This window comes from Crocodylus porosus, unplaced genomic scaffold, assembly GCF_001723895.1.
Source record: "Crocodylus porosus isolate Cpor-Errol unplaced genomic scaffold, CroPor_comp1, whole genome shotgun sequence".
In the NCBI taxonomy this organism is placed as follows: domain Eukaryota; kingdom Metazoa; phylum Chordata; order Crocodylia; family Crocodylidae; genus Crocodylus; species Crocodylus porosus.
The window spans coordinates 63401093-63414795 of NW_017728948.1; the positions used below are offsets into that span (position 1 = coordinate 63401093).

The window sequence follows — 13703 nt, forward strand, 5'->3', positions numbered from 1 at the left end:
TTTCAGGAAGCCTGGGAACAAGCAAGGAGAAGGAACCCCTCCCTGTGGCTACTGTTGCTGCTGCTGTTGCTCTCAAGTTGATTGTGGTGGCAGATTGATGATGTGGCAGTGAAGGGGCTGATAGGAGGCAGAGGGGCTGATCAGAGGGAGCAATCAGGTGGGCAATTTGGGGAGGTAAAGGGGATGACTGGGGTGTTGGGGGGGCATCTGGACATGAAGAGGATGATGGAGGGGGGCAAGGCAGTAGCAGCCCAGTGGCTCTCTGCCCACCCATTCCCCCTTCCTCTTTCCCTGCTCTTGTTCCCATGTCCCCCACCTCACTCATCTGCTGGTCAGCTATCCCCAGCTGTCAGTCCAGGGCTGTATAGTCCTGGATAATAGCTAGTCTACCTGGGAGCAATACCTCCAGGGATACTGGAGGACTGCAAATTAATGATTGTATCAGGCAGAAATTAACTCAAGCAACACAGAAAAGATAATCTTCACCCAAAGTAGCACAGCACTTGTTAATAAGCCTTAATATGTGATCATTCAAGCTTTAAGTGCCCTTCACATTATTTAATTATAATGTGTAATCTCACCCTAACACAGTTAGTGGAAGATCCATGGGGAGCGCAGTGTTGTAGTCACACCCCCTCTTTGATTTCTGCTCTACCCAAAGTGTAAAAGCAACTGCCTGGCAATGGCAGCAACATTTCTATTCAGGTTACAGTGAGGGAGTCACTTGACTTTGTGGTTCATTATAATCTACATGATTCCTTCTAAACTCTTCATTCCACAGGTATTAACAACCCTCTATTCTTTTGTAATAGTCTTGATGTTCCACTAGTCAAGCTATCCTTTCTCCTGCAATTCTGCCATCTGTTAGCTGCTCCTCTTAATGTAGCTCCTATTTCACAACCCTGCAGACTGTTCTTAACTGTAACTAAAAACATCAACTCAGGTGTGGAAATAATTTTCGGTGAAGTATTGGATGCACTGACAAGATGCTCAAGAAGACTAGATTTTGTTTTATGAATCTCAGAGATGTGCATTTAATTCTAATAAATATAGGACTGATGAAACAACATCTGTTGATTATTTTTTCCTAGTTTGTTGTGTTTTATAAATAATATATAACATAGCAAATTAATGCACATTCCAGTAGTTATATTTGTTTAGTATCAATGTTAAACTGAATAATATAACAGTAGGCCCCTAGCTTATTAATAAAGCCTCTACTTTTACCTGGAGAAAAATGTGCATTGTTATATGGGATGGTTAGGGACCTCCTGAATTCAAGGCAGCTACCGCACAATTTTGCATCCTAGCACAGTGCCAGGTGCCATTTTCCTGGCAGAGAATGGTAGGCCCCTCCATGCCTCTGATTGGCTGAGAGGCCCTGGAAGTCATGCCCCTCCCAGATTGACAGATGGCCCCAAACTGGGGCTTGTCAATGTGGCAATTAATGGCTTCCCTGGGTTTGATCATGAGATTAAGCCCACAGAAGCCATTAATTACCACATTATTAAGCAGTCTAGTATGGAGTTATTGGCTCCATGGCCTTAACCACACACCAGGAGGGGAGGCAGCTCCTTGCTCCAGCAGGTGGGCAGGCAGGCAGGCAGTGCTGGGCTGGGTATTTGTAATTCAATGCAATGCGAAAAAAAATCAAAGCAAAAAGAGACACGGAGGTTGGTCTTCTTTGCCAAGTCTCTGACTGGCTCCTGGACCAAGCCTATGTCAGGAGCTCAGCCTCCGATTTGCTCCCTCTCTCCCCTTCTCCCTTCCCCATGCTTCAGGACACCAGGGCTTCCTGCCATTTTCTGTTTTGCAGCCCCCTTTTTTTTAATTTTCCCCCTGATCACTCACGTATTTTTCACCTTTTTGTGGTCCCTGGGCTTTTTCACAGAGATTGACCAATTTCATAGTTTCTGTAAAAATCACAAAATTGTGAATTCAGGGGGTCCCTAGTGATGGTACACCATACCATCTGTACCCCGCTTTTCAAAATCCTAAATTTGCCCAGGAATACGGCTAGTTACCTCTCACATTTGCTTCTTGAAAGTGAGGACTAATAGCACCATGATGATTGCTAGCTTCCTTCCAAATTCTGATAGCTTTTGATGTGGACAAATGTTCTCTAGAGACTACAGCAGACCAGGAGGCTCATTCAAAATTCACACATTAATGGGATTTTAGCCAAGATCTGAAACAATATCAATAGTATTCCAGACCCCAGTGTAAGCCAGTATGTAAGTATTTGCTTAACTCTAAGCACATAAGTAATCCCACTGAAATCACTACTGCGACTAACTACTTAGAGTGCAAGACTGTGCTGCACTTCTAATCAGGACAGCCCAAGATAGCATATTAGGGCAAGCATGGGCCTATGTGGTTTTAAGCTGTTATTGCAGCTTCCTGATCCAGGCCTGCTTAAGTAACTAACTGGAGAAACACCTGCTGTTATTTAGACAGACTGGGGTTGCTGGGCTTGATAGGAGCCTGCAGATACTGCTGTAACTATGGGCTGCAGACTGCATGTTAACTCTGTTTGTGCTGTATGTCCTCAATCCTTGGGCTCAAAGAGGTCCTTTGGGAATCAGCTTGTATCAATATTTCCCCTGGGCTTTCCACATGGAAATCCTCCCAGGACCATTTTGGAGGTGTTTTAAGGTCTCTCTATCCCACTGTGGCACTTCACAAAGTATAAAGGATCCTGAGAAGAGTAAAGACCTTGCCATTCATGCTTAGATTCTTTGCTGGACTGGCACCATATTCAGCTCTTAAACTGAGCCTCTTACCATACCTTCCACCTCAGTATTTATGCCAACAATTGATGAAAAGCACATACCATGTTTTGGTTTAGACCTGTACAGGAAAAACTCATGCTATTTTTTTTAATTGGAACCATGCCTAGATAAGGCATATAGGATTGGATCCATACTCATTACCTATATGGAACTCCACTGGTATAATTCATTCTCTAACCTCAAGAATTGCAAAATTGTTGTTCTTCCATTCTATGTCAAGATAACCATGAACCTGGGTATGAGATCAGAGGAATTGTGTGGTTAGTTGTTTTAAGTATTGTCTTGTATAGAGGAAGTTGAATGTGCTAGTAATTGTCTAATAGGCCAATGAATTAATGTGTTTGGGGTAGATGGACAACCCTAATTTTAATTTCATTTGCTTTGTTATCTATAAGCTAAATCTAATTTTCACAAACTCAGTGGGGATGCATCAAGTAAAACACCCATGAAATGAGAAATGGATCTAATATATGCATAATTTTTGATTAAGCAAAAGTAACTGAATTAATCTTACTGAAATGGCACTATAGCAATGCAGAGTAATTGTGCTGTGATGTTTAGCATATGTATAAATAATTACTAAAATGCTTCAAAGTCTTCTTGCCAACAGGTCCAAATCAGTTGCAAAATCAGCAAACTCCCTGCCTTTTGATCAAAAAAGAGCAGTACTGGACAGTAGTTATGGCATCAAAAATCTGTGCTTGAGTTATAGAGCTGTTCATATTAAGTGAGGTTGGCACTAAGCAACAGCTGCAGTATTTTAGGTAATATACTGGCAATAAGTATCAGGAAAGCCATCTTGATTTTGTTTTGCTTTTTTTTTTTTAAAAAGGAGAAAATAAAAACTCAAACCAGCACTTATACTAGAAATATAGTGAATGATATTTGATTTAAGGCCCTTATTCAAAGGTATTTGAATAAGTTTCAGAACTGATGTCCGAATTCCCCGTGAACAGAAAATGTGTGTGTAAGTCATACAAACAAAGCACAAACTGCAGGGTATGACATACGCAAGACAACTATTCCCCTATAGTCTGTAATCCAAACTCCAGATGGATATTTTTAGTCTACAAAGGATACACTGTGTATTTTGATCTAAAAACAAACAATCAAACATTGGGACTAATTCCCTGCTCAGATTCCTTTGCTGGACTCCTAGCTGTGGTCCTCAGTGACATGGAGGTGCAGCAGCAGAAACTATCTGCATGAGGGTGGTGTTACAGGTTACATCTAAAGTCTAAACCATTCTAAAGGCACTTAAATAGGAGTGTCCATGCATTAAAGGGTGTTCAGCTGTGCTAAGTACCATCTAAGTAACTAAGGGTGGGGGTTATCTTTGAGCTGTTCTACCTAACTGGATCTAGGATATTGTTCTGCTCCACAGAGATAAAGCGACCAATTTCCAGTCATCCAGCATCCTAGGATGCAGGGCTCCGAGCCTCTTTACCCTTAACAGATTGTCCACCCTTCCTAGTTCTGCTGCTCAAGGGGTAGTAATGGCCCCAAGCCAACACCCCCATCCACCCCTACATGGCGCTACTGTGCCAAATCCAAGGACCCAATCCAAATCCAGGAGACCCAATCCAGGCCTGTGGGCCAGGAGCCAGGAGCCAGGCATAGGTTGTCCCCTGATAGGGCTAAACCTTTTCCCCACATCTGGACAGCTGTCCTCTAGCCAGGAGAATTTGGGTAAGGCAGACATGGCTTCCCTCTCCATCCTCCTGCATTCCTGGGGTGGGAGGGAAGAAAGGGCTGCCTAGCACAAAACATGGTAAAGCATAGAGCCTGGTGAGGTATGCTTCCCTGGGGTCCATATTGTCTCTGTGGTTAACCCCTGGGGCTTTTATAGAGGCCAGGCTCCTGGTCATACCTCTGCTCTCTAGGCCCTCTAGTGCCAAGCAATGGTTCCTCTGGTCGGAAATGACATTAAGCATTAATTTGAGACTACTCTGAAGCTGTTCTGACTTAAGACCACCTAACGTTCCACAGGTTTAGAATAGTTTAACGGTAACCTGTAAGAGCACTCAGTATTGCCAACCCCTCTGTGTCAAAAGTCATGAGACAAACTCATACAAATCAAGAGATTTTGAATGTATATCATGAGATGCTATTTTTGAAGTGTGTGTGTGTATAGTGGGGCATTATTTGTGAAGGTGTCGGGGGCTGTGTGTGTGTGTGTGGGGTTTGGAGCCTGGCGAGGGGAGTCCCTGCACACCCTGACAGGATGCGGGGTACGGGGGTCTGGAAAAAGGGGCAGCAGCAGGGTTGGGGGGTGTGGCTTATAAGTGAGGGGCAGACACACACACACACACACACACACACACACACACACACACAGAGCCACCCATGGCTCTGTTGCATGACTTGCCCCAGCCCCGGGGTCCCATTCACCCCAGAGCCTGCCCCACTCCCTCCCTCACTGTGGGGGCCTCAATCTGCCCCCCTCCCCCTCTCCCCGCCCCTTCCCCTTCCCATCTATAGACTTAACAGCTTGGCGCTCTCTACACGTGCCAGAAGAAAAAATCTTGAGATTTTGATCTCTCTGTCAGGAGATCTCGAGTCAGAGTTGATTTGACTTGGAAATCAGGAGTCTCATGATTTTTTCATGAGAGTTGGCATTACTGACACTCTTTAGACTGCCAGTAGGCCTGAAGCTACTTGGTATAGTCCTGACAGTCTATGGCATAAATATGGCAAATGACATAATGAATTGCAAATTCTGAGCAGTCTTGGTATCTCTCAAAAATAGAAAGAGATTTAAAGTGGCCATCTTCAGGCAAAATGCCTGATAAGAATGCAACAATACCTCTCCCAGTATTATTCACTTGTTGGCTCAACAGCAGTTTTCAGCTATCAATAAACTGAATTTGCTACTGCTACAAACTGTTGTACAGGTTCAGATTAGATAGCTTGAATGTCTGGAATGCAAAGGTAGGTAGTGATGTAGGAGGTATGGTATGTAATACGGAATTTATATGTTTTTAATTAGTTTTCAGGGAGTTTTAAGAGGAAGGGGTACTTTGTACGCAATGGATTCCAATAAAAAGCTTACAAGTACCAGGAATTGTAGCAGAGATGTTGATACCTAGCCTTTATATACCACTTTTTATATGCTGATCTCATTTTTTTTTTTTTACAAATGTCTTCCCCCCCCATACCAAATTCATTTTAAATGCAGGAAAACTGAGGAATGGAGAAAGTAAAACAATCAGTTATATTCTGTTCTAAGTATATGACAATGCTGTTAGTATCTTGAGAGCAATGGTTATTTTAATTTTTCTGTATTTCCCTAGTAAGAGGGAAAATATATGGCAATGCTGTGATATCTTGAGAACAATGGTTAGTTTAATTCCTTTATATTTTCCTAGTAAGAAGGAGCACTCAATTTTACATATGTAGAAGAGAACTCTATGAGAATGTATTTTATTTTTTATTTTTACAAAAAAGTAAAAATAAAAAGTAAAAGGTTTTCTAGGTTATGGTTGGTAAGTGCTGATTAATGTTGAATTTGGTAACCAGTGATTGTGGATTATCGGTTCCATTTCAAAATTAAATTAAAAAAAGATTGCTTGTTCTAATGACATATTACTTTGCCTGACTTATCAGATTTCCTTCATGCATAAATTTTGTGCATCAAAAATCCAGGACTGTTTATAACTTGTTGTGTGTTGTCTCTTTTAGCCTAGATTATATACAGTAGGATTTCCATCTGTAACCGCGAAAGGGAAGAGGAAAAATGAGAAGTATCTAAAAACAGGCCATTCTTCACATCGACAGAATATCCAGAAATCGGAAATCGTGGCTGGCCAAAATAAAAAGGGGAAAAAAAAAATCCCCATAAATTAGCATTCTGTGTTGGAGATCTGCACATGATCAGCCATGCTTTCTGGATAAGTCTGTCTGTTGGTTGTTGCCATGGCTACAAAAAGCTAGTGGAACCCAATGAACTGTCTGCAGCATTGCTGAAAGGATCAGCCATTTTGCTTATGGAAAACAGTGTGACATATTATGCTGTGCTTTACCATGGAATAAACAAATCTATTCAGAGGAAACAGAGGAGAAGATGAGGGAATAATTACTATAGCTGAGAATGCCTACACGCTGCCATCTTGACAAGCTGGTGACGGCTCATTCCCATTAGCTGATCAGGGAAGGTGGAATGCAGAGTGATAGTGCTGCATATCTGCTGTCAGGCTGGGGAGTAGGTTTTTTGTCTTGTAAAGGCAAGGTTTCCCTGCAATGTTATCTCAACCACTCGCGAGCTGCTCCGAGTGAAAGCTGGTGACCCAAAAGAAGGGTGTTGCCCTCTCCCAACATTGTTCTTGTGCTCTGCTGTTTAATATGAGCAGGCACCACTGGAGAAGCAGGTGTGCGATTCAGATAGGCTCTGTATTGTCGGCTGTACAAACCGCCCTCTCAGGTTTACATGCTTCTTATTAACAGATTGTTGGCTTAGGAGCTTCTGCTTCTGAACTTAGACCAGGAGGCTGCTGTGCATCTCTGCTTGTGTGAAAGAGGTAAGCTTTTGTTTGCTTGGTTTCAATTTTATAGAAAATACTTGCATAAAGTTTTGCTCAAAGTAGCATCTCAAATGCATTCCTATTAAAAGTGACTTGTTAAAGCTTGTATTTAATGATTTTGATCATATTATGGTTTATTTGTGTGCAGTAGTGTAATGTAACAATTAAAATGCTTCCTATTTTGAGAAAAAAATGGGTAGTGAACAAATCTTATGCACATTTCACATATACACAACAGGGATTTTATGCATCCTGCTATGATTTTATATTGTAAGGATTACATGGGATATCAAACATTATAGAACGGAGAAACATTTTGTTTGTAAAACCTTAAAATCCTTGATTCTCTCAGCATTCAAATACATGCATTGTTCTCTGTCTTAATAATGTAGCTAGATTTAAATTGTCCAACTGCTGTGTGCAGTATGTAGGTCATAATAGAAAGCAGCTTTTGCACTAGGCTTTCTTTATAGAATGTATCCCCCAGCACTGTGTTTGATTAGTTTCTGGTACTTGTGCTGTTAGGAGTCTAGGTATTAAAGGCAGCTCACACCTCCTTTTCAAAGATATCGTGCATACCATGCTAGCACAGAGCACAACACACCCATTGTGTCCCTCAGTTTGGCATTGAGTAAAAGAAAGGAAGCCAGCACTCCACATGGAGAGCAAGCACCAGCTATAGTTTAAGACAGCTAAACTTCTATTCTTGCGCACCCTCACCAGCAGCTGGTCCACTAAGAAACAGACAATAAAAAGGCTTAGACAAACGCACAGAAATATTTGAACAGGGTGTTTCTGGTGAATGGCTATGTGCGATAATATGGACCATCAGTTCCCAAATGAATTGTCCCTTGATGCACACAATACAGATCCTGATAAAGAATCTCAGAAACGGAGAGCAGTTATGAGGACAGAACTAGGTCAATAAAACCACAGCGCATTGGTGCAGCCAGTGATCAGATAATCTTTAAAATATGTTAAATAATGGCATTTCAGCCCAGAGTTGTTAAGAATGCTCTTAGAGAATAACATAATTTCTGACTTAATAAAATAATGAAAAGCTGAAATGCTTTAAATTCTATACACGGACAGTTAAAATTTAAACAGCAATTCAAATTCATTTCTTGCAAACTGCTAATAATATGTTTGCATTCGCTTCTAATTCACAGTTGTGTAGGTTTAAATCCCACTGAGCTAACTTGTATGCTTGGACTATAGAATGGGCATTAGATTAATCAGTAAAAGCCCCACTCCTTAATTACATTGTTTAACTAGTAACCAATCACTACGCTATAGATGGTACAGTAATTGGGAGGCAAAGTCTAAGACCATTTCTAATTTTTTTTTAATATATGCGCCATAAAGTGAACACGTTGAGCCAGTGCACAGAAAATATGACTTTACATTTGAAATCACTGGCATAGGACCAGAAATTGCTTTAGCTTCCTCCTTCAAATCACTCCCTCAAAAAGCCATATCTTCCCTGAATCAGGTCTGCTTGTTTCCTTACCGGTAATCCTCCCTTAGGCTCCATCTCTTACCTGTTCTGTTTCCATATTTAGCCTGGTAGGTGTTGTGCAGGTAAGTTTGTGTGTGGGTGTGATTAACTTCTGCTACAGAAAGAATGGGTGGAGCTAAAACTTGAAAAATGCATTAACATTCTTCAGGTAAAACCACTAAAAACAATTTAAACTTCTACTTTATAATGGAAATGCTAAGTCTTCATAAGGAATAAAATCCAAAACATAACGCACTTTTAAGTCACAGGTAGACCGACCGGGCTCCTATTGTCAAGAAGTACAGGCAAAATACTAAGAAAAAATAAGGGTGGCTGCAAGGATATCTCATACAAGCAAAAATGAAAGGTGCTTATATGAAAAAATGATAGACAATAGTGAGTTCTGTATTTTGTTAGATTTTTTTTACTACTTTTCCTTGCCTCTATGCTCATGCCAATTCCCAGCTTTGCTTCTAGTGCTCTTAACATCCTTCATTGCTGACCTTCATTCCTCTCCACCACATACATGAGCAGTTCATAGACAGATAAACAGATGACTTTAAGTGCCTTGTAGATGCTGCTGAATAGTTAGGTTTTCAAGAAGAATTTAAATGTGTAGGAGGAAAAAAAGCCATTTGCAGAAATGCAATGGAAGCCAAATTTTATGTTGTACAAGTATAAACTGAAGATGGAATCTAATTTTCAATAGAAACATAAAACAGGGGGGAGAGGGGGAATGCTTTGCCTGACCTGCTAAGGTGTATCTAAAAAGGAATCTATAGAAGAATTTGAAGGTTATTTAATGTATAAAAAAACCTGATAGATACAAAAAGGTACAAGTCCACCTATGAAAAAGGGACATTTTGCCTCAGTTGAAATCACGAAATTTTGCCATGGAATTCAGTGGCAAGATTTCACCTAAGGCATGCTAATGTTTTAGATATCTGTACATTATGGAATGCAGCAAGTGTGGGGGTGGGGGGAAACCTTGTAGAATAGGGTTAGCATTGCACTCCTCTCTCTCTGTGACAGTGGTTCTCAGCCTTTTCAGCCTTAAGACACTCCTCATTAGACTCAAAACACCCTATGAAAAATGCCTGCAGTAGTGTAATTATCTGTATTATCTGCAGTAGTGTAAAGCACATGAACCACAATAATTTTTTCTGAATACATACACTCTAAAAAATGACACAGAGCTTGTTCTAAGGAGATTCAGTCAGTAGGTCCCTATGCTGTTATTTGTTTAGTGAGATTCATGTGGTCAAAAAGTACATAGTAAAACAAATCAAAAGGACCTCACCATGAAGAATCCAAGCCCAAACATTTGATGCCTTTGCCATAACTGCCAAAGAGTGGCTAAAAGTACTTGTAAAAGATGGTGGGTAAGGATTGGGTGGCACACAGGAGCAAGGTGAAGTACTAGTATGCATGACGATTAAGTAACAGTAAATGCCAGATTCCAGAGGTGGATTAATGAGCAGGCACACAAGGCCCAGGCTCAGGACTCCCTGAAACAGAAGGGCCTACTAATTACAACATAAACCCCAAGGTGTCAAATAGGAAACTACAGTGTCAAGGGTGTTCTGACTTGTAGTGGTGTTTCTGAGTTTGCAGCAGGATAACCCTTCCATTATTTTTCTGTAGTCAAAAAAAGGAGTGAAAGCTAAGAGCTGGCATTTTTCATAGGGTGTTTTGAGTCTAATGTGGGGTGTCTTAAGTCTGAAAAGGTTGAGAACCACTGTCATAGAGAGAGGAGTGCAATGCTAGCCCAATTCTACAAAGGTTCCACTCCCCTCAGTTTCATTTCTGCCTTTTAACTACGTAACCAAATATGAAATATTGACAATAGTCTCAATATTATATTTGGGTGGTGGTGAAGGCAGTTGTTTTGGGCCTCATGCTCTTTGGGCCAGGGTCACCAAGAATTGTTGGGGGCCTGCAGAGATAAGATGTCATACTATGCAATTACACTCCTACCCTGAAAGACCTTCCTGTACCATCTAAAATTGTAAGACAAATTGGCTATGAGGTAGTGCCTAAGTAGGCAAACGATATCAAATTTGATCATTGACTCATTTCCGAATAATGGTAGAATAATAATTTTGCCTGCATAACAATACTGGAATATGCCTTGCATATTAAAATATCACATATTTTACATTGATACTTTATTTGAGGATCTGTAGTGTGGCAGTTGCTGTGTGTTAAGGAATGTGCAGATTTTTTTTTCTTGCATCCTACTGTATAGCTATATATTTTTTCCAGTTTCATTATTTCAGTTTTGCTTAAGTACCTTACTCATGGCCTGCTGCTGTGTTGCTCTCTGAGTTGCTTATATATAAACACAACCTACACATATATGACTCTTTGTCACATTACATGGCATGATAACCTGTGCAACCTACTGATTCTGTAGATCCTCGTCCTTTGTTCCATCTACTATAAATATTGCCCAAGTATGTAGCTTTTCCATTCAAAACACTATAAAAATAGTGCAGTACTAGAATTGTGCAAAAAAGTGTAATGAGAGCTGAAAAATTGTCAAACTTCCCTGAAAAGTTTTCACAGATTCACAGAAGTTTAGGGCTGGAAAGAACCTCATGAGATCCTTTCCAGCTCTGGGCAGGAAAGACTGCTGAGGTCAAATAACCCCAGCAAGGTGTGTGAACAGTTTACTTTTGCAGATCTCCAGGGTCGGTGCCTATACCACCCCCGCTAGGAGTCTATTCCAGGGTCTGGACACAGTTCATGATGACACAAAGTAAAATGCACAGGACTCTTTAAAAAGGGGCAAGTATATGATACAAAATATCATGGACTACATAAATGGGGGCACCATAAGATAATCATAAAGATAAGTAAGATCACTAAAATGCTGAGCAAAGTAACTGTAACTTAAAAGAGCATTTCTGAATAATGGTATTCGTGAACTACAGTGTAACCGTGCTCTATTGTATGTGAGAGCTCTGACGTACAGTATCTCTACCCTCACCCCTACCCCTACTTTTGTTACATTCACATGTGTTGAGCCATGATGACCAACAACATTTCACAACGAGTGCTGCTCTGAAGGACTTTCCAAAACAAAATGGAGCACTTCCCTTCTGTTTCCAGTTCCTCACTCTAATTAGATTCTTGTTTTGTTGTGTATTCTGAGCTGTTCTTTCATTGTGCCTTGATTCATCCACCCTTAAACTTATCATCCTCACTCAGCCCCAGGGCTTGCCCGGAAGAGCACAGACCTAATTATAGTTGATGGACTGGGCTGTTCTCTTGACGACTGGCTGTTTTTTAGAATTGATATGAAGGCTCCTAGAGCTTAAAATTTTTGTTACCACTTTAAACAAACAAAAAAATCTTTCACTATACAGTTATTTTGGATAAGTAACATCATTTATTTTGGTAAGAACTTACAATTTTCCAAGCAAACTCACAACATTTTAAGACAAAGCTGTTGTTTCTAAAAAGACACCATATTTTCATGCCTCAAATATTATACACATTACAAAGGGGTATTGTTTTATTTTAATGCTGTAAATATATTATATTTATTTACTGAATAATAATCAGCTCAATTAAATATGCTATAATTATCAACAGTCACTGATTAGTTTACTTAATTTTCAAGTGAGTGTTTTCTTAAGTTGTCTTTTACTTTACTTTACCAGTACCTGATGTAAAAAGGCAGAAATAGCTGGGGAAAGCTGAGAAAGATAATCAATGATTGTAGTTCTCAGTGCTGAAAATAAAGTGAACCAGACCCCTGTAGGCATATCAAAACAAGGAAATGGATCAATGTTTAAAGATCTAATGGGGCTGCTAACAGCAGATCAGTAACCAAGGATGAAGGTCAAAATAAATGAAGAGTTTTAAAAAATTTGGATGAAATAATGGCTATATGGGGGGTCCAATTCTCCATTCAGATTCTGCCAGTAAAATTCAGGTGGTGAAATGCCAGCAATGGAAGCTGAGAAATGGTAAAATTTTGAAGCCAGCTGAGGAACTCAACAATTTTATAGCTCAGCCCACAAAGAGGAACAGCAGTCTAGGAAGGGGCACAACCAGGGACAAGCTAGAGGAATATGCTTGTCCAGCATATTCCTGTGAAGCTTCTATCGTGTGAAGACTTCTGTTTAACCCTAACCTTAATGTAGAGATGTTTCACTGCATACCGAAAACTTTAAGGAGAACAAGTGGTGAATTTATCTTGCGGAAAGACGTATGGATCGAAATGATCCACAAAACATCAATGTATAATAAAGATAGAGAAGTCACTGTGTAGAAATTATAAAATCTTGGGGTAGAATAATGGAAAATTAGGGTTGGAAAGGACTTTAGGACGTCATCTAAGCCAACACTGTTCTTAAAGCAAGACAAGCACCAACTAAATCATCCCACCTTTGTCTACTTGGGTCTTAAAAACCTCTATGGGTGGAGATTCCACAACCTTTCTGGGTGGTGTATTCCAATGCTTTATTACTTTCCTAATGACACAGTTTTTCCTAATATCTGACCTGAGCTTCCCTTGCTGCAGGTTGAAGCCATTATTCCTTATCTGTCACCTGCCACCACTAAGAACAGTCTAGCTCCATCATCTTTGGAACCACCCTTCAGGTAGTTGAAGGCTGGAGATGCAGATAGAAGAAAATCCAACAAGGCATTTAAGTCCCTCATATCTACTGGGTTCCCCCCTTCCCACAAAATGAACAGCAGTGGAATAGTACCTTGACAAAGGCATTTTGGAATACAGTAGAATGACAAAAAGCAACTTGATACTGTAATATTTGAGTACAGTACAGGCATACCTCGGAGATATTGCGGGTTCGGTTCCAGACCACCGCAATAAAGCGAATATCGCAATAAAGTGAGTCACATTAATTTTTTGGTTTCCCA

The 13703-nt window shown here is 40.4% G+C and overlaps 1 protein-coding gene across 7 annotated transcripts in view; it reads left to right on the forward strand.

Annotated features, from left to right (window-relative positions):
- Positions 1-6552: 6552 nt before the first annotated feature.
- The window catches only part of SORBS2 (sorbin and SH3 domain containing 2), a 260527-nt gene continuing 253376 nt past the window's right edge, over positions 6553-13703 (forward strand). The window contains exon 1 of one of the 7 annotated variants that reach the window (XM_019552681.1): positions 6553-7309. The gene's annotated coding sequence lies outside the window, so the exon portion shown is untranslated. The remainder of the gene's footprint in view (positions 7310-13703) is intronic. The other 6 variants (XM_019552679.1, XM_019552680.1, XM_019552682.1 and 3 more) reach the window with 6 other exon arrangements.